We start from the raw sequence: 12,098 nt of genomic DNA on the forward strand, positions 1-12,098 counted from the left end.
AGACTTATCCTATAAAGCGCTAGCGAAATACTTTACCTAAAACCGATACTAAGGACGTCTTCTTACCTCGCGGCCAGAACAGTTAAGATACCCCTAAAATTGCTTAATAGCGGAATATAATTAAGGCAATATAACGGGAGCACCGCATTCTTAATCGGCGGGGTAAAGCTCACTTGCCTACTCCTCCGCTATATACCATAGATAAAGCTCTGTGTAGTAGCAGAGGCGCTCTAAATAACCTAAATGCGTCCTTGCTAGAACTAGCTCCTATACCTACTCTACTGCTAATACCTACTCTACCGCTAATACCTACTCTACCGCTAATACCTACTCTACCGCTAATACCTACTCTACTGCTAATACTACCTTCCTTACGGCAAGCTCCCTTGCGGCAAGCTCCCTCTCTATAGGCTCCCTCTCGGTAAGCTTCCTCTTAGTAAGCTCTAACTACGGCTACTCTACGGTTACCTCAGCGAGCTCAGACGTGATTTTTTTTTAGCTAGCGTCGGAATAACCTACGCCGTCTTCCGAATTGCAAAATCACGTCTGAGAGGGTTTGGCGAGATTTGTTAAAATCCTAAGCAAAATCCGTAAAATGGAGATTACCGGATATCTAATTTATTTATTCACATAACGCGTTATTATTAAACCCCGTAGTTACTTTTTTTTTAAGACTTAGGGCTTCTAAATGGTATAAATTTTATTATATACGGCTACCACTTAGTCCTAACATTAATTTCGTTAAAGTTAAAAAACGCGGTTGTTAAAAAGCCTAAGCATTATATTGTATCTTATTAAATAGTCTACTAATATAGATAAAACTATACAGATATATAGATATCTACTACTTAAAGCTATTGCAACACCTAGTAGGTGCTGTAGTTGGGTCCTTCCTTAAAAATATCCTCCCTTGGCCCGGGAGCTACTACTAGGGGGTAAGCTTTGGGCAGAGCCTTATGTAGAACCTTAGTAGAGGCTTCGTGTAGAGCTTCGTGCAGAGCTTCGTGTAGAGCTTTGTGCAGAGCTTCATGCAGAGCTTCATGCAGAGCTTTAAGCAGAGCTTCAAGCAGAGCTTCCAAGCAGAGCTTCAAGTAGAGCTTTTACAGAGCTTCGTGCGGAGCTTCGTGCAGAGCTTAATGCAGATCTTTTGTACAGAGCTTCGTGCAGAGCTTCGTGCAGAGCTTCGTGCAGAGCTTCGTGTAGAGCTTCGTGCAGAGCTTCGTGCAGAGCTTCGTGCAGAGCTTCGTGGCAGAGCTTCATGCAGAGCCACGCGTGCAGGCGTGCAGACGTGTAGATGTGCAGACGTGCAGACGTGCAGACTTCGTACGGGGCGATCAATTGCAGAGACGTTTGTAGAGACGATTGGATGGGCAATTGATCGATTGATTGTATGGGGCGTTTATACGGGCGTTTGTACGGGCGTTTATACGGGCGATTGTAGAACCTTCCTGGTATATTAGTGCTGCGTGTTAATAGAGCTTTGGAGCTCTATATAGGTAAAGAAAAGAGACTATATTATAACCATGAGGTAGGTGGCGAAACGCTGATAACGATGTTGACGATAGAGCTGACGACTACGACTTGTAATTGCCCACTGTCGACAACGCCACTCAGTCAGTATTTGGAAATGGGAATCGATAATAGGGCTTCGAGTAGAGCTTCGAGCAGAGCTTCGAGCAGAGCTTCGTGCGGAGATTCGAGCAGAGCTTCGTGCGGGAGATTCGAGCAGAGGCTTCGTGCGGAGCTTCGAGCAGAGCTTCGAGCAGAGCTTCGTGCGGAGATTCGAGCAGAGCTTTCGTGCGGAGCTTCGAGCAGAGCTTCGTGGCGGAGCTTTGAGCGGAGCTTCGTGTTGGAGCTTTGAGCGGAGCTTCGTGCGGAGCTTCGTGGCAGAGCTTTTTCAGAGCTTCGGTAGAAGCTCCGTGGCAGGAGCTCTGTGCAAGTCTCCCCCTAAAGCTTCGTTCCGCAAGAGCTCTCGCAAAGCTCCACAGCTCTACGCAGAGGGCTGCCGGCGGTAGGCCGTAAGCGTTCAGCCGTTTGCGGCGGCTCGGCCGTGCAGAGGTAGAAATTGGGGCCCTCTACGGCGACGACTTCCTCTTACCATCCGCGCGGGTATAAGGAGCTGAGGATCTCATAGCTTTATAGAGTAGGCTTTTCTCTATAATTTAGTGTAATTTTTATGTCGATAAGTATTGTGGGAGGGTAGATCAATTTCGTTAAAGTTGATGAGGTCTTCTCATATAAACGGTGTTTAGGTTTTCTGCAAATCTCGCTAAAGTCCCTCAGACTAAGAAAACGATTACCGTCCTAAATCAGCTTAGCGGACGGTGCGGATATTCCAATATCCGCAATCGATTTCTTGGTCTGAGCTTCTAAGGTAAACTCTACGGCTAATACCACCTTCCTTACGGCAAGCTCCAACTATGGCTATACTACTACCTATTTCGGCTGTTAATTGGGAGCGAATTAAGAAGTTTAGGAGTATACTATAGGCTAAACGTATAGAGACGTGTAGTCGCTATAAGGAGCGGTGGTTCCAAATGGGCCTAGCTATGGAGGGTAATAATATAGGTATATATAAAGTCTGCATTAAGGACGCCGATAGCCTTAAAGATCCAACCCTTTCTTCCCTATTTAGTGAAAGCAACGAGCTCAATCCGGGGCCTATTCCTAGCTTCCTACCTATACTTACCGCAGTGGAGGAGCTTCTGATTGCGCGCGTATACGTTTATCTGCAAGTTATACGTGTACGCGGCCAGTAATATCGCTATACTGGCCACGTCTACTGCTTTGGCCAGAATATATTAAAGACTTAGAGGCAGCTATTACGGCTACCTACTAAACTCAATATACTGGTTGTAAGGCCTATAGTAGTAGAGGGTGGCCAATACCTAAGTTAGCGGTTTACTAAGCGGTATACTATAAGGCGCTCTATTATAGCACTATAGCTTTACTTTCTAAAGGCCAATTATCCTAATTATTGTAACGTTGAAATATGTAGCACCTAGCTTACCAGCTTACCTAAAAATGGCTCTATATTAAATTAGCTACCTTATATTAATAAGTTGGAGTCTAATAATTCTACTCCTATACAACGTCCTCCTGCTATTAATCCTCTGCCTGCCGAGCTTAGTAGTAATGTACTAGATGGCGAATTTAATGACAACGTACTAGATACTTTAGTTCCTAATCTAGTACCTAACCTTAATAAATTAGAACTTTTGGGTTGTAAGGTTTAACACTAATAAGACCTACGAACAGGCCTAGAGGTTCCTACTGTGCGGCAGACACCTCTCTCTAAGCGATTAGCTAGTTTTATTATACGCGGCGCCTTTCCTACTCTATTTCCTTATGGTAAAGCCGACTTTAATATGCCACGAAGCCGTATAGTTACCCTAGCTGCGTACGCCAAGCATATGCTTAAGTATTAGGACGGTCAGTTTGGCCGCCACCCCTTATTTCGCTACTATGTGTTTAATTGGATTATAAGAGAGTAAGCCCTTAACGCTACCCGCTTCCTTTGCAGCCGATTAAATAAAAATAGTCTATCTTTAGATAAGCTTAATAATCTTATAAATAGTAGTGGGGGTAACTAGGTTCTAAATAAGATTGTACAGTATATACGGAAGCTTAAGGGCACTAGGCCTTACTAGAAGCAGAAGAGAAATAAGCTTATAGCTTATACTAAAAATATTAAGAGCGGGTCTTTATTCTTTATACTTAGCGCTACTAATCTACATTAATATAATCTATACTCTTATATACCTTAATTTAACGAATATAAGGCTGCTAATAAGGCTTAGTGCTACTAGATTACTTCTTAGAATCTTAATAATAACCCACATATTGCTGCTTACTGGCTATATCGCCGCTTTAATCTGTTTAGGAAGCACATGCTTATAGGTCTATTTAATGGCACTGACTTTTGGTCCCGATATAAGTGGTAGGCGTAAGGTAGCGGCTATATATATGGCTTCTTATAGAGTTTAATAGCCCTAAGGCTAGATCCGTCAACTGGTGAATTAAAGGCGGCTTTTACTAAGTACTGGGCTGCTTTTATATCCGTGATAAATCCTAATTAATCTAGGCCTCCTAATCTTTAATATCCTTCTACTTTTGGCTATAAAGAATAGCTTAATACCAGTAAGCTTCTTACTGCCTGCCTTAATCGATTTTAACGGCACCGTAATTATACTGAATCTTACTGCTTAAGATTAAAGAAAGGCTCCGCTGGAGTAAAGGAGTGCCGCTTTTACTTTCTACGCTCTCTCTATAATGAGGCCGCTATATTAAAGGATTAAAACCCATATTACTAGATGTTCTATCCACAGCGTAACGATAAGCTTCTTAATAGCTACAATTCAGCTATAATACTGGCGTGGATAGCAAATATTAATACGTCGCCCGCTATAAGTATATTAGTAATAGTTAACTATATAGGCAAATATTGCAGTAAAGAAGAGAAGAAGTCGACTTCCTACTAGGAGTTACTCTAATTAGTATAGCCGCACGCCAACAGTCTTTATACCTTTAGTTTAATAGTAGCTAAGTTTATAAATAAGCTTATTACCAAACGCGATTGGTTAGTATAGGAGGTATACTATCTGCTTCTTAACATTCCCCTTTTTAAAGGCTTAAGGAATATAGTAACTTTGGACTACTGCTAGGAGGACGACCGAAGCGCTATATATAAGCTTAAGGATGGGCAACTAAGAGGGTACGGACTGTCTAACTATAAGAAATATAAGCACCGCCTAGATGGGGTAGAGGATGTTACTTTCCTTAATTTTCTACTCTATTTTAATTACTCTACTTATAAGCGTCGGCTAAGAGCAAGGCTTTAAGTTATATCATACTTTCCGCGATATAACGGCGATCGTTCCTATCCGTAGTATCCTAAGTTCTACTATATAAAGCTTATTCTTTATTACCTATAGAGGGAGTATAAGGAAGTGGCTACTTATACTAATAAATTTAGGGCCCCTAATTATGTGGCTTCCTATTAGGCTTACGTTAACTCCTATTAGCACCTACCTAACTACTTCTGTAATTAGAAACTAGAGGAAGGTCACAAAACTGCTAATAATATTAATAAGTTTAGGGCGATTTCGCAGACGACTTAGAGCTATATTAGTCCTTTAAGGCCCTACATGCCCGCGTTTAAAATACTAATAGAGTTAAAATTAAGGATCCTAATAGGCTTAGTAATAGGGAGCTTAATTATAACTACAACTAAAGTATGTATTGGGGTATGTACCCAGAGCTTAATAAGAGGACTTATTAATAGGAAGTATGGCTACAGCCTCTACCGTAGAGCCGCCTATCCCAAATAGCAACTCCGTCCTCCTTATAACTAGGTTAGCGTTATATCTATAATGTTGTAGTTAATTACTATAGGTAGATCTAAGTAAGCCTTAGCCCCCCCTACTGCGGATTAATGTTAATGGAGAAGTAGAAACCGGTAAATTGTATCTTATTGCTGTTCTCTCTACTACGCTCTGTAATATAGTAAGGGCTAATAGTAAGCCGTCACCATTGGCTTAAGCTGCCCCTACTAGGGTAGCTGCCTTTAGTATTAATAGTAGAACTATATACGATTTATTAAGGTTGCCGGTAAACCGTCCGTTTAAGAAATTGCCTACTACTAGTCTTACGCCTCTATAATAAGCTTTTAAGGATATTTACTATTTTATCCTTAACGAGAAATCTATAATCGGGCAAGTATATCTGGCCTAGATTGATTACCGCCTCCGTTAGATCTACCCTGCGTATAATAACGACTATTTTAGAGGCTTGAATATCTTGCTAGTAGGCGATTTCCATTAGCTTCCCCCTATAGGTTAGGCGGCCTTATATAGTAATCTACCCGCTAGGCCATTAGAGCTCGCTAGCTATGGAAAGGGAGCCTATAAGGCGATTAACCGAACAGCTATCCTAGATTAAGTTATGCGGCAGGGCGGTGATAACGCTAAAAGCTTTGCATTTAGGACCGCCCTTATAGAGCTACGTAGTGATTCTATAAGTAAATTAACCTAGAAGCTTCTTTTAACTAGGTATAAGTAGGGCCTATCCACTAATAAGGTTGCGGGCTTTAACAATATAATTCGGCTATATGGCACACGCGCTGCTATAGGTAAGTATAACACTACTCGGCTTCGCGACCTTTTACAGCTAGTAGTGGCTATTAAGTCAGTTAATACTAGTGTAGGTATACGGAAAGTCACTCCTAATTAGTACAATACTATAGAAAATCTAGCCCTATATATTAGCGCGAAAGTAATACTAATATAGAATATCTGGGTTAAACTAGGCTTAGTAAACGGTACTACTAGTATAGTTAAAGATGTCGTATAGAAGGGACACGCGGATATTAAAAAGGATCAGCCTTAGTTACTACTAGTTACGGTAAATGGGTATAACGGACCTGCCCTATTTACTCGGCAGGATAGTAAAAAGTTTGTCCCTATATTTTCTGTACTTTATAAGTAGGAGGGTATAAGAGGCTCTTGCTTACGGCATCAATTTCTAATTACTCTGGCTTTTGCTCTTACTATATATAAAAGCCAGGGCCTAATACTTAATTAAGTAGTTCTAGATGTTAAGGAAAAGAATAAGACAGCTGGGCTGACCTATATAGCAATCTTACGAGTTAAGAAGCTTTTAGGGCTTATATTTAAACGTAGGTTCGATATAGAACGATTTTAGTCATCTATAAGTAAGACTAAAGAGGTATAATAAGAAGATTTTGCACGGAGGCAGTAGCAACTACTTATAAATAATTTTTCCTAATTAGGAAATTATATACTGGCTTAGAGGTAAGTAGAGAATATAGCATTTGTCTTAGTTTCCTAACTTTTAAACAGCTTAACCGCAAAATCCAATTTTCTAAATTTTAACCCCCCTATCCGTCCTACCTTTTTACCGCTTTTAGAGCTGTTAGATATACATATAGTGGTGTATAGGGAGAATTAGTAGTACTACCGGATTAATATTGCTACTATCTATAGCGTTAATCGATTTTTGGAATTTTTTAATTTTTTTAAAGGGCGGAAATATTGCTTATATAAGAAGTTACGTAACCTTTAAGAATACTTAGGACCGTATATTAGTAGCCACGACTTCTCTACACTATAGTTAAGATTTTATATATACTACACCTAGAGCTACTTACAATAACTATTACCTATAAATCTGCCGATTTATAAATTAAAAATTAGACGTGGTTAGAGCTATTAGTAGGGGTTATTAATCGCGCTCCCCGTGACAAAATTTTAGATTTTAGTGATCTAAACTGACGAATTAAATTAAAAGTTTAGAACATCCAAATAAGGTTTTGCTAAGACGCTAGCTGGACCCTAACCTGGACCCTTCCTAACCTATTAAATTCTAAAAATAATAACCTCTACTAAATTAAAAATTAATCTTATCCTTAATAAGCCATCTAATTGAATTTAATAGTTCTTTATTATCTAAGACATAGCTAAAACTAACGAGGTATAGCAGTATATCGACCTATTTAAGAAGAAAGACGATCTTCTAAAGCTAGAACTACTAAGTCGGCCTATACTAAGGGACATACTACCTACGGCTATATTAATAGCAAAGCTAGACCCAAACCAGCTTACTGCCTATAACTAGCTCTACGCCAAATATAAGGACGATTTACGCGTACACTAGAAGCAAAAACAGGCTATAAATAATAATAACTACATCGTTCGCACTACATTGGTAGCCTACCTTTTACTTATTAATAGCCTTAGTAGTCGGTTATATTAAATATTTAAGGCGTTTCTACTACTGTAGTAGCCACTGCAGTGATAGAGATACTCCGTATTTTGGTAAGTAATTAAGCCCATCTTATACGAGAATCTTATACTATTAGTACTTACTAAATCACGTGCTTATAGGGCCTCCTCCCGTCTATAAATGCTCCCTCCTCTATACTTTTCTCTCTTCTTTTCTTCTTCCTTATAAGAGCTAGAGGTACTCCAATACTCCTCCCCAGTCCCTACTAAGGGATCTATTAGTTGACGTGGCGATATAAATAGTATCTAATAAGGAGACGGGTGAGAGAGGAGACAGGAAGGACGGAGGGGCGTCTAGTAAGTGTTAGTTAAGCAACGTTAATGTCTATATTATGGCTGCCTAATCTCCTGTTCGCAGGCCTCCTCCCGTCTATAAATACTTCCTCTTCTATACCTTTCTTTCTTCTTCTTTCTTCTTCCTTATAAGAGCTAGAGGTGCTCTAATACCCCTCCCTAGTCCCTACTAAGGGATCTATTAGTTAATATGGCGATATAGATAGTATCTAACGAGGAGATGGGTGAGAGAGAAGACAGGAAGGACGGAGGGGTGTCTGGTAGGTGTTAGTCGAGCAATATTAATATCTATATTATAGCTGCCTAATCTCCCGTTTATAGGCCTTCTCCTATTTATAAATACTCCCTTTTCTATACCTTCCTCTCTTCTTCTTTCTTCTTCCTTATAAGAGCTAGAGGCGCTCTAATACCCCTCCCTAGTCTCTATTAAGGGATCTATTGGTTAATATAGCGATATGGACAGCATTAGACGAGGAGATAGGTAAGAGAGGAAATAGAAAGGACGGAGGAACCTCTAGTAGGTGTTAGTTAAGTAACGTTAATAGCGGTTTTTATTACCCAAAAATTGCGTTATATAATAATATTTAGGAACGCAAATATGTACCCCTGTCCCATACTCATACTACTACTAAATATTCTAGATTTTATACTCGGAGCTGCTTATAATAAGTATTCCTAGAAGATCTACCGGTTTAAAGCTCTATAATTAAACGTTATTAATGTTTTATATAGGGGTTATTAATTAAGCTCCCAGGATACAATTTTTAAAGTTTAATACTATACTAATATTACGACCTTCTTACAGTGGCCGGGCCACCCCTAATCTCCTCCCCCTCTTCCCCCCTCCTATTACTCGGCGCCAAGCTATTACGTTATCGCTAAGCTATTACGTTGTTATACGTCTGAACTAGGTAGGTAATAACGTGGTTACTTAATTATGTCAGACGTTTGTATATAGTTATATCTCTTCCTACACGCGTATTTAATTAAGTTGGGGTAATAAACTTACTTTAATTCCAGCTATGCGGCGATTTAATTATTAGGTATTAAAAATATTTAGTATATAAAGCTTTAAATTAGAATTATAATCTACTATATTAGATCCTACGTAGAGGGCTCTATATTAAAGCTCTGTAGTCCAAATATATACTAGATTCGTATAAGGGATATTATTGCGGACACCTCGGGTTGCCCTTAGGACAACCCCCGGACGCCCCTCGGATAGTCGCCGGTCACGTGCCGGAGGCACGTGCCCGTAGTATATAGTCTCCACAATCCCAGAGGCCTTACCTCCTTAAGGATTCGTCTCTCTTACCAATCTATCCTGTTCCACAATCGTGTCCTTATAGCCCCCTGTCTATAAGATCCCCTCACATTCGAATCCTTCCTACTCTTTTTTAGAAGGGTAGTCGGCTTTAAGGACCAGATTATTTGTTTATATCTTTTATTTACAACTACTATCCTCCCTTAAAATCTCGCAATAACCTAAACGGAAACTCCACGGATACCTTATAGAAAGCCGTCGCGTAAAGGCAGAAAGGTCCCTCTAATAGCAAGAGATTGCGATAATACAACCCTTTAGGCAAGACGGCTAAACGAGCCCTAATACCTAGATACTCTAAAAGCTTAAAGACTCTCGTATACCTATAGTTACCGGCAACGCTAAGGAAAATATAGACACCCTCTACGACGGTTATAATATCGCTAAAAAGTAGCTAGAACCCCTCCGGCCCCACCTAGGCTAATTAGAAGATTAAGCGCTAGAGGCAACTCTAAGATCTTCCCCTAAGCTAGAAATGCTAGAGGAATATACTAATATATCTGACTAGGGAACTAACCGGAACCCTCCTAGAAGACCACCGGCCTATAATTGGTATAGTGGCGGTATATAGACTACTTACAAGCTAAGCGGGCCTACCCCTTTAGGTAATCTAAGCCAATTACTAACTTAAGACCTAAGCCCCGTTAGGAAGCCTATACTAGCTACTAGTACTAATACTACCTCTATAGTAGGAGCCTCCCTAGGCCCGAGTTTGGAAGGTTAAGAGCCCCACACTAATCTCCTTTAAGATAGATATTAGGAAGCTATCGTAAGGCTCTCGGAAGCTATACGGGAGGAAGTTACTAATAAATATATTAGAACCCTCTAAGGGCAAATCTAGATCTAGTAGGGTCTAATCTAAGCTAGATAAATTCTTTTATAACCTAGTTAAGGCTAAGGGCTTCCCGGGAGCTACCTAGTATTTACCTAAAAAAGTATAGAAGACTCGGAGAGTTATCTACGCTATAAATGAAAAAAGGACATAGACCGACTGGCTAAGGCCTCCGGTAGTTTAGAACTCCGCTATAAACCTAACGCCTAGTAGTTAGACGATTAGGTTTGTAAGGTAGATAACTTCTTTAAGATGCTAATAATACGAGATAATACTAAAGAGCGTATACACTGGATTATTAGCAAGATTAAAGACTAATTGCTAAACTAAATCGCACTTAATTAGCTTAATAAAGAGTAAATTACTATATGGCCATAGCTATAAACCTTCCTAAAGAAATGGACTTAAGATCTATATATTATACAATATAATAATACAGAGCTATTCTGAATGGGATACAGCTAGACCGCTATAACTTCCGCTAGTTTATAAACTTTATAGAAACTCGTGCTTAGTAGATAAATCTAAAGCCCTTTAAAAATAAGGATAATAGTATCTATAAGAAGGAGAAGATCGGGTTTATTTAGGCTAGAATTAAGCTAGCAATTTATAACGAAATAAAGCGCGTGTGAGCCCTATCGCGGATTATTATATATACGGATTTTAATCGAGCAGTTTTAAACGCTAAAGATACAGTAAAGAACTAGACCTCTTCTAGTAGGAAGCTAAGGGGTTACTAGAAGCGCGGACACTCTAGTAGTAATATAGGGCAGACTTAACCTTTAAAGAAGCCGTTCTTAAAGAAAACTTTAGAAGGGTTAAAGTTAGGAACCTTAAATAATGGGAAAGACTCCTAGGGTTAACCTAATACCTATCTAGCACCTTTACGGGAACACTCTAAGAAGTTAAGAGAAAACTCTAAAGGTAAATCCTATTAGAAAAATAAGCAGGGCGATAACCGCACTAATAATCTAAAAAAAGAAAAGCCCTAGTCGCGGACCTCTTTCGGCTATAACTAGGGTAAGATACGGAAGGAGAGACTCTCCGTATTGCTATTAAGCTGGAAATAACACTCCCTATAGGTAAGGTATAATAGTTCCAAGTACTATATAACAGCGGCGCCGAAATTAATCTTATACGATATAATTTGGTAAAAGAGTATAAACTTATCCTATTATAAAGGTAGCGGAAACCTATTATAGGCTTCCTAGATAAGCATTAGATTAAACTATACAGTGCCTATAAGCTTATAGTGTTAGTAGCCGATATATATAACCGCACTAAGGTAGTCGGCCCGTAACCCTTTTAGGCGGCTAACTTTATAGGTTATAACCTTATTTTTAGATACCCTTAGCTTATAGAAGCAGATTTTAAGATACGCTTTAAGACTAGAGCCTTTAAATAGTGGAATAATAAAGATTTGGAAGGGCGTATATTACTAATAAGCCTAAAGGATATTCTAGAGAATGTAGCCCTAGGTAAAATAGTATACGCTCTATACCCAAAGAAGTATCGGATTTAACCCCTATTTAATAGCAAGATAGGTATAGAGCCTAGTATAGGTGATAACCCCTTTATAATGGAGACTTTACGGGGAACTGCCGGATAGGTCGCGGAGATATTATAGGGAGGCGGCGATCTTAAGGATCTTATAAGATACTTTAACCGCTACAGGTTACTCTAGCTTAAGTAATATATAGAAAGTATACTACAGCACCTTAAACGCTGCGTTAAGGAGTTCCCTGCCCTCTACTGGCTACCGTATGAAACGGTTTAATGTACGGTGGTAACCATATACAAGCAACTACTATAGCGCATAACGCTGCCTATGAGTATCCTAAGGGAGCTC

This window comes from Cenococcum geophilum, assembly GCF_001692895.1.
Source record: "Cenococcum geophilum 1.58 unplaced genomic scaffold K441scaffold_20, whole genome shotgun sequence".
Lineage (NCBI taxonomy): Eukaryota > Fungi > Ascomycota > Dothideomycetes > Gloniales > Gloniaceae > Cenococcum > Cenococcum geophilum.